The sequence below is a fragment of the Vulpes vulpes genome, chromosome 3 (assembly GCF_048418805.1).
Source record: "Vulpes vulpes isolate BD-2025 chromosome 3, VulVul3, whole genome shotgun sequence".
NCBI classification, from domain to species: domain Eukaryota; kingdom Metazoa; phylum Chordata; class Mammalia; order Carnivora; family Canidae; genus Vulpes; species Vulpes vulpes.
Window position 1 is genome coordinate 10,931,755 of NC_132782.1, and position 14,303 is coordinate 10,946,057.

The following is a 14,303-nucleotide window of genomic DNA, read 5'->3' on the forward strand; positions in this document are numbered from 1 at the left end:
ATGCCTCCAAAACCATTTCTTTATTCTTTCATACAGCAAAAAGTTATTGAGCATATGTTATGTGTTCAGTTCAGTTTCAGGTGTTTGTATGCTAGCAGAAAAGGTGAACAATACATGAGAGAGATAAGGAAGGTATTACAAAGTGATAAATTCTATGAAGAAGACTGAAGCAGAAAAGGACAAGTAGAAGTGTTGGGTGGAAAAGTTGTGCTATTCTCCATAGTGGGGGAAAGGCTTCATTGAGAAAGTGACTCCTGAGAAAAATGTGAAGGAATTGAAGGAATTAGTCATCTGATATCTGGGGAAGAATAGTAAATTCAAAGGCTAAAGGGTCCATAGTGTGTCTGCTTGGAACAAGAAAGTGGTAGGAGATGCGGTCAGAGAGGTAATGGGTAGTTAGAACATATAGGGCCTTGTAAGTTAGAGTTGGACTTTGATTTTTACGTAGGGTGGGTCAGGAACCCCTTGGAGGCTTTTTTTTTTTTTTTTTAAGATTTTATTTATTTATTCATGACAGACACAGAGAGAGAGGCAGACACAGGCAGAAGGAGAAGCAGGCTCCATGCAGGGATCCCGATGTGGGACTCAATCCCAGGACTCCAGGATCAGGCCCTGAGTCAAAGGCAGATCCTCAACCACTGAGCCACCCAGGTGCCCCACCACTGGAGGCATTTACGTGAGGCATGACATGATCTGATGCAAGTTTTTAAGTCTGTAGGAAGGTAAGCAAGAAAATGAGGAGGCCATTGGAAGTTATTGCAGTAATACAGATGAGGGATGATGGTGGCTTAAACCAAGCCTCTGGCTGTGAAGAAGTGGCTAAATTCTGGCTATATTTTGAAATTAGAAACATCAAAATTTGACTATAAACCAGATATAGAAAGTTAAAGAAAGAAAAGAATCAAGAATGGCACTGAGAATTTGGCACTGAAAACTTGAAAAATGGAATTGTATTCAACTAAAAAGTAAAATGAGCACATTTGATGTATGGGGGGAGGGGATATCAGGAGTCCAATTTGGACATGATAAATTTAAAATGTCTGTTAGACATCCATGTGAGGATGTTAAGTCATCAACAGTTAGATCTATAGGTCAACATCCAGGGGAGAAGTTGGGTTGGAGATGTACATTCTTTACATTATTACCATATAGTCTTTCTTTTTTTTTTTTTTTCATATAGTCTTTCTTACCTAAGAGTAATAAAAGCTTGCCCTACTTGAGAGGAAAAGGAAAAAACAAACAAACAAACAAAAACAGTAAATTTAAAAAAGTTAATGGAATGCCTGAAAACCAACCCAAAAGTTCTAACTAATTGTAGATTTTAACGAACACTTTAAAGCCCTCTCCAACTAGAGATGTAGAAGTAAAAAAGATCAGAGAAGGAACTTGCTCAACAGTTCTTCATAATTAACAGTATTCAGATTGTTCTTAAGTTTCAGTTATCTGCTTGACTTGTTCCTTCACCTTCTTCAAGTCATTGCTCAATTATTTCTCTCTTAATGAGGCAAGGTTGACCACTGTATTTAGACTTCAGCCTAATTGTTTTACTGTTGTCATTCCAAATCTCCTTAAACTGCTTTATTTTGTTTTTTATCAATAGCATTTGTCACTTTCTTAAATATGATGTGATTTTCTTATGTTTGTTCATTTTTACGTTGTTTAGCTTGTATATAGCTTTCAAGCCTACTGGCCTCGCCTATAATTCTGGCTTTGGCAGTGGTCACTGGTTCCCTGAGGGCTTTGACCAGCTTCATGTGGTTGCAGCCTGATTCAGGCACGCAGTGCCTTTCCTCAGACTCACATCTTAAATTCCTGTCTTAGGGCTTCTCTGACAGGGCAGACTGCCTTTGGGAACCTGCTGGGTACAAAATTAGTGTAACCTGAAGGTGGGGGGGACTGGATCCTGTAGAAGGTGGGCATTTTATTCCCTCAGGCAGATGTTCCTGGACACTTTTACAAAGTATCTCATGCGTTGTAGAACAAGAGAGTGGCGGCCAACTTATTGCATCCAATAATTGATACTTCCACCATCCTTTTATTCACCCTGTCCCTAAATTTTGTTCACTGAGATCATACTAATAAATTATTCACTTATACTTACATAAGTCTTGGTCACAGGCTCTACTTTATGGAGAATTCAGGCACTTATTTTTTTTTTTCCTTCTACCACTTCAGCTGCCCAAAGATACCTGACACGCCCTAAGCATCCAGAAGATTGTCTGGCATCTGACAGGCTCTCAACAAATATGTACTGAATTGAATTGAAAGTAATTTGGTTCTCTAATTACTAAATCAGGTAAGGTTTAGGAATTTGTGATTTCAATGCCAAAGTGAAACTATCAAAATGATATATTACCTAATAGTCATTGAGTTAGAACATAGTGGGGATGCCTGGGTGGCTCAGTGGTTGAGCATCTGCCTTTGGCTCAGGTCATGATCCCAGGGTCCTGGGATTGAGTCCCACATCAGGCTCCCCAGAGGGAGCCTGCTTCTCTCTCTACCTATGTCTCTGCCTTTCTATCTGTGTCTCTCATGAATAAATAAATATAATCTTAAAAAAAAAAAAAGAATTAGACCATAGGGGAATTCAAACAGAATTCTCTATGGCAATAGAGAGTAGGTGTTGGGATGCCTGGGTGGCTCAATGGTTGAGCACCTGCCTTATGCCCAGGGTGTGATCCTGGGGTCCTGGGATTGAGTCCCACGTTGGGCTCCCTGCAAGGAGCCTGCTTCTCCCTCTGCCTGTGTCTCTGCCTCTCTTTCTCTGTGTGTCTTTCATGAATAAATAAATAAAATCTTTAAAAAAGAGAGTAGGTGGGGATCCCTGGGTGGTGCAGCGGTTTGGCGCCTGCCTCTGGCCCAGGGCGCGATCCTGGAGACCCGGGATCGGGTCCCACGTCGGGCTCCCGGTGCATGGAGCCTGCTTCTCCCTCTGCCTGTGTCTCTGCCTCTCTCTCTCTCTCTGTATGACTATCATAAATAAATAAAAATTTAAAAAAAAAAAAAGAGAGTAGGTGTTAAAGGACTTGTATTTAGGAGGCATATTGCTTAGGATGTGTGTGTTACTTGCTATATGTGTAAATTTGGAAAATTTTTTAACCTCTCTGTGTTATAATTGCCTCATCTCTAGAATAGGTATAATAATTATCTCTAGTTCAAAAGGTTGTGAAGATTAAGTGCATTTATATATGTGTATATATACATATATATATATACACACCTGAGTGGCTTAGTCAGTTGAGTGGCTGACTCTTGATTTCAGTTCAGGCCACCATTTCAGGGTTCTGGAATTGAGCCCTGCTTTGGGCTCCATGTTCAGTGGGAAGACTGCTTGAGGTTCTTACTTACTCTCCCTCTCTCTCTCTGCTCCTCTCCCCACTTGCACACACATTCTCTTTCTAAAATCAATCATATATACATATATGTGTATATATATGTACATATATATGTAGGATTTGGCATGTATAATATCCATGCCTTACAGTAACATGTTTGAATATATACAGCATACATAACTACAATTATTATTATTGTTGCTGTTGTTATTGATTTCCACCACACATATTATGGAGACTCAGCATCAAAATAAGTGGACATCCCCACCCTTCACCATTTTCTTGTATTTGCTTGTTTTCAGTTACAATTAGCATTTACTCTAATAAACGTTTAAACAATATAGAAATATATAAAGTTCCACAATATGTTCCATTGCCATAGCTCTACTGAAGGTTCATTTTATTTGAGTATAACTTTGTTTGCTGATACTATCAGCCCAACTTATAGATGAATTAATCAATTCATGACAAATACTATCATTACGATGAATATTATATACTAATCTACCCTTCGGCCCCAATGCAAGGTTCAGACAACTTATTTTGCCACTGTTAAGCTTATGGACAGATATCAAACTAAATCTCAGAATCCTAGAATTTTATCATTTGTGAGATACAGATTGCCTACCCCATCAATTTTGAGGGAGAATTTAATGTCATAATGTTCATAGAGAGGCCTGGCACAGGCTCCTCTGGCATGTAGTTGAAGATCAATAGCACTGATTGAAATCAATGCTAATTGGAATAGCACGAATTAGAATCCCATCCATACTCCATACTTCTCAGAACTTGTTGCTGTGATTTTCCTAAGATTCAAACACAAAGTTTTAGCTCTACAAATGTCTAATTAGTACTTGGTGAACAGAACTCACTTTCATGAAAATAAATGTTCCAGAGATGAATGTTAGGGATTGAAAGCTTTTTATTAACCATAACAGCACCAGTTACAGAGTTATTTCAGCTGCACTTCAATTTGTAATTTAATTTAATAAATCACAATGAGAATTACTAAAAAGCAACCTAATCAGAGTTCTTTAAATTCTTTTAACTTGGCATTAAATGCTAAAGAAATGCATTTATTAAGAAAGCTTCTTGTAAGGCATAATACCTTGATTGAGATATAACCTGTGATTTACAAAGTTTAAACTTATAATACATGCTCAGTGTGGTTTTTTTTTTTTTTTTTTTTGAAGATTATTTATTTATTTGAGAGAAAGAAATTGAGGCGGGGACGGCAGAGGGAGAGGAGAAGCAGACTCCCCTTTGAGCAGGAAGCCCAATGTCAGCTCCATCCCAGGACCCCGAGAGCATGACTTGAGCTGTCCAGGTGCCCCCTGAGTGTGATTTTTTAAGGTAATAAAGATAAGGTAATGAATGGAAAACTAGACTTGGTGTTAAAAAATTAATCTCTAACTGGATGACCTTGACTTAATCTTCACTTTGGAAGCCTATAAAATATGTGGTTATGGGGATGTAAAAGGAGATTATAAACAGATATCTTCTATTTTCTTGACTGGTGTTTTTGCCAAAAAACTCTACAAGGAAGGTCTTGCCTACAGTCAAGACATTATTACTTTAGGAGTTGGGAACTTCAAGTGAGATTCAAAATAGCAGAGTATTTCCATGAATATGAAGGAGGAAAGAGGACTGCTTAGTTTCATTGCAGACAGCTGCCAACTTGAAGATGTGCTACAGTCTTTTTCTATTATAAGGTGATTTATGAATATTATTATAAATCCAGCTTAGCACTTTTATTGCTTTAAGTGCCATAAACTCATGGGATCTGTAACCTCACATGTAATAAAATTCAAAAAAGATGAGAAAAACATGATTTCCAATCATTCAACCCTCTAATATGAATTTATTTACAATCACTTTGACTCCTGAAACTAGCTAGTCTTAATCACAAGTGAGATAATTTAGCATAATCAAATTGTACCTTTTTACATCAGCGCTCATTACGTGCCTGAGGCAAAGCAGGTATCAAATTAAACACTAGTAAATTCCAGTGACTTCATTTAGGGAAAATGATTATCTCTAAAGTAAACCAAAATACTGGAAGAAAACACATAACGTTTTTCAAAGAGGTTTCTGAAATTTGAAACAAACTAGCAATTTGCTTGAAATAATACTGAATAATTACTGAAAACATTTGTGTCAGTATAAAAACTCACTAAAAGCATTTTCAGAATAATTCTTCAAAAATATGATCCTAGAATCTAAATTATCCCTTTCGGCAAACTTAACGTATTTCGATGATCTAAAGCTACAATGTTAAAATTTAAAAAAAAAAAAACCCAAATCCCAGAAAAGGAGATGAGAGTACTGTATGAAGTCTAAACTGTTTGGGATTATCATTTTTCAAAGGTGTTTCCTGCCCAGTTTTAAATGTCAGGTGCCAAAAATGATAAGCAAACAATTCTGTCAATAGACCACTTATGTCCCTTACTCTGTTCTTCTCGAAGTGACAAAGTGCCTTGATTCCAGCAGCGATTCCCCAGTCTGCTTTCGCCTTGGGTTTCCGCTGTGACCATTAACTGCTGAAACTGAGCCCAGAGTCCAGGATCACAAGATCTGAATGTTGCAAGGGATCCTGGAGAGGTGAATTAACTCATCCCTCTACCTCTAGGAAGGGAAAACTGGCCCCAGATACTTCCAGAGGAATAATTTTGCATCCTACTGAGAGGGAAAGACTAAGTAGTGGGAATTTCCTTCCGAAACTCGGTTGCATACTTTTGGACTATTTCTATGCTAATGCTGTTGCAACAGCAAGTAAATGTTCTGAAGTGTACATGGGCGGTGCCTCCCCACACAGCCAGATTAGCACATGACTCGGCTTAGGCATGTAGCTGTTACAGATTCATTAATTTGCCTGAGAAAATTCCTTTTATGGATTAAACAACCCCTTGGAATAGAACCATTTTTATACATCTTATTTTACATGGCTCTCAGTATTTTTCCACCTCTCCCTTCCCTTCAGCTTCCTTCTCCATTCTTCCACTTTTCTTTCCTGTGGTCCTCTTTCTCCCTGGCCTGCTCTCTACCCTCCACCCTGCGTAACCACACCACTAAGCTTGACGGTTAGCTCATTACCTTGGCACCATCTTTCCCCTGACCTTTTATATTCTGTTGGATGCCAGATTCTGGAATTAATGCTTTAAAAATAACTCCCAAATCAGTACCTCTTTTCCATTCTGTTGCTGCTGCCTCACTTCAGGCTCTTATGTTCGGCTTGGATATGATTTCCCTACTCGTCTCCTTGCTTCGGTTTCTTTCCAGCTCCCAAGTATATTGTGTGCACGGCTGTCAGGATGGTCAGCACGAAGCACAGCTCGGACTTAATCCTGCATTGAAACCTTCACTGCTGCCACGTTACCTGCCCAGGCATCCAAACCCCTTGACCTGGCTCTTATACCCGTCTTCCCTCCCCCACTGCCAACACTCATCTTATGACCCGGTTCCAACCTAACTTTCTAGAGTTACCATTTGCTTTTTGCTTTTGACGTGGGTGACAGTCTGCCCGAACCATATTAAATTTGCTGAACACACTACACTTTAAACTTTCTTACATATTTTTCTCTAATTCTATGTTTTTGCAATCTTGCAATCTTGTTTCCTTCATCTAAGATTTTCTTCTTCCAATATTTACCTATTGAAACCTGACTCCTCCTTCAGTTCCTAACCAATTAACCAAACAATAACAGCAGCTATACTTTATTTTTTTTTAATTTTTATTTATTTATGATAGTCACAGAGAGATAGAGAGAGAGGCAGAGACACAGGCAGAGGGAGAAGCAGGCTCCATGCACTGGGAGCCCGACGTGGGATTCGATCCCGGGTCTCCAGGATCGCGCCCTGGGCCAAAGGCAGGCGCCAAACGGCTGGGCCACCCAGGGATCCCGCAGCTATACTTTATTAGACTCTCCTCCTAACTTATCAAGACATTCTGAATACTTAGCCCCTGATCCCCACCCAAACACGTACTGGGAAGATATTATTATAACCATTTCACAGGTAAAGAAACCGCAATACGGAAATGTTAGTGGTTTTTATCCTAGGCTGCATAGTTAATAAGTGGGATGTTAACACATCCTGGTAGTTATCAACCTAATATTCTTTCTTCCTTTAGCAGAACTCTGATTTTTATTTTTTGGAAGGGGTATTAACAGTGTGACCAGCTAAAACAAGAAGACATCAAAAACTACATATCTCAATTTCCCTGATAACAGGGACTGAGTCTTTTTCTTTCTTTCTTTCTTCCTTTTTTTTCTTTCTTTCTTTCTTTCTTTCTTTCTTTCTTTCTTTCTTTCTTTCTTTCTTTCTTCTTTCTTTTCTTTTTTCTTTTCTTTTCTTTTCTTTTCTTTTCTTTTCTTTTCTTTTCTTTTCTTTTCTTTTTCAGAGAGAAAGAGAGAGAGGAGGGGGGAGAGGAAGTGGAAGAGACAGAGAGACCTCTTAAGCAGGCTTTGCCCCCAGCACAGAGCCCAACTTGGGGCTTAAATTCATGACCCTGAGATCATGACCTGAGCTGAAATCAACAGTCAGATGCCTAACCAACAGAACCATCCAGGCACCCCTTGGACTCTTTCAACATACTTCTAGCCAAGGAGACCTAAATGGTAGTCTGCTGAGAGTTTTGGCAACATTTTCTTGTCTCTTCCATGGCTTGTTCTTTTTCCTTATCCTTTAGAAAGCAGGGCTGAGATGCCTGGGAGGCAAAATCATCTGGGAACTATCAGGGTGACAGAGCACTAAGGAAGGGAGAACAAGAAGATGAAAGAGTCTGAGAGGTTGACGGCTCTGAGAGTTGCTGCACTGATGCCTGTCCAGAAATTCTTGTTGGGTAGAAAGATGAAAGTTTAGTTTGATTAATTTGTGCATTGGGTTTTCATTTGCTGATACATGAGCACAATTTCCAACTGGTGCATGATGGAAATGGGTTTCACACCTATGCTCTGTCTCCTGGATTATTCTTTGGATTCCATCATCACTGGCCCTGTCATGATGTACATTAAGCCTTACCTGAATCCCCAGCTCAGAAATAAAATTTTGGGGGCACTTGGGTGGCTCAGTGGTTGAGCGTCTGCCTTCAGTTCAGGTCATGGTCCCAGGGTCCTGGGACTGAGTCCCACATCCCCGTGGGGAGCCTGCTTCTCCCTCTGCCTGTGTCTCTGCCTCTCTCTCTCTCTGTGTGTGTCTCTCATGAATAAATAAATAAAATCTTTAAAAAAAAGATTTTATTTATTTATTCATGAGAGACACACACAGAGAGAGAGAGAGGCAGAGACACAGGCAGAGGGAGAAGCAGGCTCCATGCAGGGAGCCCAATGTGGGACTTGATCCCGGTCTCCAGGATCATGCCCTGGGCCTAAGGCAGTGCTAAACCACTGAGCCACCTGGGCTGCCCATAAATTAAAAAAAAAAAAAGAAAGAAAGAAAGAAAGAAAATTTTCTTCCTTCTGCACGCCCATTAAATTCTGAGCTAATTTTAAGGCTTTTTATTATTTCCTCTTTTTATTTGGAAATTTTAGTGTCAATTGTAAATTTCTCAAAAGCAGTCTGTAACTTCCTTCCTTACATGTAAAAAACACTGAATGTTTGCTCTGTCGGATTAAAATCCGTAAAACTCACTGTATAGTTTTCTGTTACCTGAGTTTCCTATGAATTAGTTTTAATCTTCTTTAAATTTGGTATAGACATAAATGCAATCCACAGCATACTGAATTGGGCTCCCATTGATTCAGTTAGGAACCAGCACCCTCAGCTTTTCCTGAGTTTGTGTTTATTGACTCAGGGGTCTGTAGAAACAAGGCCATCTGCATGTGGTTCTCCTAGGCCTCCTCATTTTCCTCCTGAGCTGCTGCCTCTGATGCTGCTGATACAGCCACTCCGCCCATCCCAGACTTATGGGAGGAAATGCTGCATTCACTACCTTTTCAGTCCAGACTGAGACACAGTTCTTCTTCTACTTACTCATTGCACAACTGAGATCAGGATGCATCTTTAAAAACAGTGAAAGAGTAGGGAATGATGCAATGGAAGGAAAACACACAGAATATTTACAACTATTCTAGGCCCAGGCCCACTGGCTTCCAGTTTTATTTTCTTGGCAGCCCCATGACCTGGGCAGTTCACCTACCCACTCCCCACCAGAATTTCCACAGCTCTCCATGGCTGAAAGTCCACATTGACCGCCAACCCTAGAGAAAGACTAATATTTGTTTCCTTACCCCATTGTAATGCTTCCTTCCCCTAGGCTTCGTTTCTTCTTTTCCCAAGATTGATAATGGCAATATTAATTTCTTTTAAGGGACACCCAGGTCTCACTCATGGTAGCCTCTGTCCCTGACTTGTTTTATCACTCAAAGTTGATTTGATTTGACTTATTCTGATATCTGCAGATACTTTGTTATATGAACACAAAACCTGATTATAGTCTGAGTATAGTATACAGATTGCATTTGGGATATGGGGCATCATAATTGGTTTCCGATAGCTGATGAATTTTCTCAATGATACCTAACATTGTCATTGTTAATTTTGTCAATTGCTGGTGACACTGAGATAGTGTCACTAGTTATCACAAATAACAATTTAAATTTTAAAATGTGATGGTAAAGTCTCAATTTCAAGTGGCTCAAAGATCTAGGAAGTGAGTATAGATAAAATTTTAAGACATTTTTGTGGAGAAGGAGATAAATAGGTGTCAGGCCTGGAGTTGGAACTTGAGGGAGTGTTAGGGATCAGGTTTATATGAAATAAAGAAATATGAAGAAGGAAGAGGAGGGCAGAAAGGAGGAGATGTGAAATGAAAAGGAGAAAGGAGAGGAGGAGAAAGAGAAGGAAAGAAGATGCAAGAAATAAAAAGAGAAAGACCATTCTAGTAAAAAATATATGATTAATTCCACTGGTTAGTTTATGATTTTATACTATTTATGATCACTTATTATCAACTTCAAACTGAGATATTATAAATAACACGTTCTAATTTTAAACTACTGTAGTAGAAAGTTATAAAACATATTATTATTTTTGCATCTTTTAAAAAATGAAAGACTCCAAATTGTGCTCCATGGGGCTGAGGCAAGAAGTTGTCAAGCTATTTGGCCTGGGAATTCAGTCATCGAGAGAGCTGCCAACTGAGCTCCGCCTTCAACAGGAGAGTGAGTTTGCTTCACTCTTCTCTGACCTCCAGCACAGAAGGTAAGTTGTCCGTAGACTTTGTAAAATTAAGATTGTTCTTCCCTTTAAGGGCAAGACCCCATTTGCTATTTGATCTCTTCCTGGAATCCTAAGGTGATATAATAGCCACTAACAAGGAAACAAGTAATGAAGAGAAAACAATGATTAATTAATGATGATTTTTATAGATGAATTCATAATGATTGTTGGTTGGTATACAGACTTTCTTGGTTGACTAAGATCAATGTGATAAATTCTTTACATTCTCTCAAGTTCTAGAATATTTTGTATTTTGGCAGGTAAGTTTTTTCAACTTGAGTGATTCTTGAATGTTTAGTTTATATTTTTTGAGGTCTTTGGAATATATCAAGTACCATGAACAATACAATTGAGTTGTAAGATTAAACTGAAGTCATGTGAGCAACATCGTGGTATTATATGTGATGTACAGTGTTCATGGATAAAAAGAGAAAGCTCAGCTCTCTGTTCATGTACAGAAAGGTTCTCTTCTTTGAAGAGAAATTATTTGGGAATTAAGGTGGAATATGAAGTTGGAAGCCTCCTTTGTGTTTTCTTGTTCCATGCAAGCAGAAAGCCCCTGGATTACAAAGCCTCTGTAGTAACTGCCACCGCCTCTTGCTAGTCTTTCATTTAGCAGAAGAGGAGGTCAAATGATTCTTGAAGAATAGATCCTCATTCCTCTCCTTCCCACCTCTTTCAAGCTCTGGTATCATAGAATTAATGTTAAATTGGTAACTATGCCATCTTAAGTAGCTCAGATCTAACAAGCTGAAATTTAGTTGGTTAAATGTAAATACTACTTCCCTCTGTTACCCGCCCCAAATATGATTAGGAAATGCACAGTAAATGTAGAAATGGTATATTAATAATAATTAGTATACATGTTTTTATTTTTGATACTTCTTTTTTTTTCTACAAGTAAGCAGCCATATTTTAATTTTTTTAAAAAAGAGTTTATTTTTACAGTAATCTCTATACCCAGTGAAGGGCTTGAACTCCCAACCCTGACATTAAAGGTCTCATGCTCTACTGATTGAGCCAGCCAGGCACTACAGCAGCCATATCTTTATAAGAAAGGTTTAAACGTCATATAAAATTATTTTGAGGGTGGCAGCCTGGGTGGCTCAGCGGTTTAGTGCTACCTTTGGTCCAGGGCGTGATCCTGAAGACCCAGGATCAAGTCCCACGTCTGGCTCCCTGCATGGGGCCTGCTTCTCCCTCTGCCTGTGTCTCTGCCTCTTTATCTCTCTCTATGTCTCTCATGAATAAATAGATACAATCTTTTTAAAAAATTATTTTGAGGTATACCTTAGTGGTTTAGTTGGTTAAGCAGCTGCCTTTGGCTCAGGTCATGATTCCAGGGTCCTGGGATCGAGCCCTGTATCAGGCTCCCTGATGGATGGGAAACCTGCTTCTCCCTCTCCACTGCTTGTGCTTTCTCATTCTCTCTCTCTCTCTCAAATAAATAAATAAAATCTTAAAAATAAAATAAAATATTTTTGAAAGCTTATAGTAAAATATTTTCCCCAAATTCCCTGCCTTCGAAAGTTTATGGAATTCTGTGAATAGTGGGATCTGATCTTTGCCATCTTTGGTTCTACAGAAGCCACCCTCAATCTTTCAAAGAGAGAGAATTAATACAGAGACTTCATCCAGATGATGGAAAACAGAGAAACTAAACAAGGGGTGGTGGTTAAGGTAACCCAGAGAAGCTCTAATCATTCTTAGTCCAAAAGGACAACAGATGAGGATGTGGTTACCAGAAGCTGTACTCAGGGTGGAGCTGATGCAATGACTAGCAGTGATTGCTGGGGACAAAGGCTAGGGGGTTGTTATTAGTAAGAGCTAGAGCCACAGAGGAGACATGGGCACTGTTATTTCTTAGGACACAAGGACAATGTCCTCACTTCTCCTTGTAAGGAAAGCTGTTAGGATAATGAAATCTTACTTGTGTCTTTGAAAGTTTTCTTCTGTGTTTTGATCCTGTGAACAGGAAATAGCCATGAGCTAAACTGAATTTTGTTCAATAATGATAGTCTGCAAGGTCCAAGTCAGTAAACGAAAGACTGGTTGATAAGATATCAGATATTTATCGATGTGTAAGCAAGGTTGTCTTTTTATCCTTTTTTTATGTTATAATATAAAATAATAATTTTGTGCAAATTTTGCAAGACTTTTATTTATGCCCTCCCACTTGTCACTCTGTAGTATAGAGAATAGAAAGTTAATAACAGCTGTATTTTTTATACTTTCCATGTGCAAAACTCTGTTCTAAGAGCTTTATATGTATTAATGCTCTTAATTCTCAAAGCAATCTTCTTATGAGGTAAGTAGTATGATTAACCCTTTTATGGAAGAGGAAGCTGAAGTACAGAGAGGTTTGCTAAGGGCACAGTATCATATATAGATGACATGGTCATGTTTCAGGGTACGAAAAATGGCCTTTGTGATCAGCTATGCTATGTGATTACTGCCACAAAAAAAAGGTCCTCAGAAAAATGGACACTGATTTGGAACAATAAAATGGAACACTGATTTCTTGTAGACGCTGCCCACATGCCAGCACCTTCAACCAAGCCACCATCCTCTCTTACCTATACCACTACAGTGGACTCTGGACTCGTCTTGTCCCTCCCGTCCTTATCCTCTTCAGTCTGTATTCTGCAGGGCAGCTAGAAGAACCTTTTAAAAGCACAATTCCTCTTCTCAAAGGCTTCCACTGGTTGTCCATTGTTAGTTGTTAGCAACATTACTTAAAAATACTGTATGATGGTTTCATTGGGCAGGCATCACCCAGGGAGTTGGAAGGGCCATTGCTTTCCTGCTGTGACCGGGCAGCCATTTACCTACCTATCTTCACCTGAAAAGGACATTGTCTTTACTTTTCTTATACTCAGGCCATAAGCAAGCTCTGTAAATGAGTCAGGAAATCCTGAAAGTATCCTCACCGTCTACCTATGAGTAGGGCATTGATCCCTGGGCAGCAGTTTCAGAAAGTCTGCAGACTTGAATGTTCGACTCGACTCATCCCTAGAGACCCCCTGAGGGCTTGTGAGTCTGCTGAAGCTTCTGGCAAAGTGACAGCCATTTTGTAACGTCTCTCAATGGTGCTATTTGTTTTGGCCTTTCCTGGGTAAATTTGGTGTACAGCCAGGGCAATAAAGGGCACTCTTCAGACTAGAGTTGGAAAAGGCAGCTAGGATGAATCTCTAAGTAGCAGAGAGGGATATAGGGCAAAGGAAACTGGCTAAGGACACAGATGAGCTAAAATTCACAACTTACGCACTTATATTTGACCAAACAGCAAAAGCCAAAAGAATGCTACAATGGGCCTTCACATGCTGGGAGAAATGCTTAGTCCCTGGGGTGCTCTACATTTCATCCCTGTGGCAATGAACCATGCCAGGATTTCAACCTAAGTGCTGCTCTTAACTGGCAAAATATCTTAGGCATTTCATATGTATGATTAATGAAAAAGAGACAGTCAGTATGATAAGCTTGACACCATCTTTGGCCTGTCCAGTTGCATTCATATTTCTGAGAAGAAAGAAGAATAACTGGTATTTAAATAAAAGGAATATTTAACTGGATGATAAACAAAGGGCATGACAAAATATCTTTGGCAAAAATTATGCTCCCATAGACCACTTGCAGCTGTTCAAAGTTACTAGAATAACTCAGAAAAAGTTTTTGTTTTTCATTGCTTCATGAAGTTGGCAAAGATGAGCTATGCATGATGACTGCAACTAGAATAATGTTATTGCTAGT

The 14,303-nt window shown here is 39.2% G+C and overlaps 1 long non-coding RNA gene across 2 annotated transcripts in view; it reads left to right on the plus strand.

Moving 5' to 3' along the window:
• The window catches only part of LOC112916457 (uncharacterized), a 76,876-nt gene that overhangs the window by 32,854 nt on the left and 29,719 nt on the right, over positions 1-14,303 (plus strand). Inside the window, exons 1-2 of one of the 2 annotated variants that reach the window (XR_003234308.2) lie at positions 4,529-4,688; positions 10,388-10,535. This is a non-coding gene — a long non-coding RNA (uncharacterized lncRNA). Of the gene's footprint in view, positions 1-4,528; positions 4,689-10,387; positions 10,536-14,303 lie in introns of those variants that run through there. The other variant, XR_012000303.1, reaches the window with a different exon arrangement.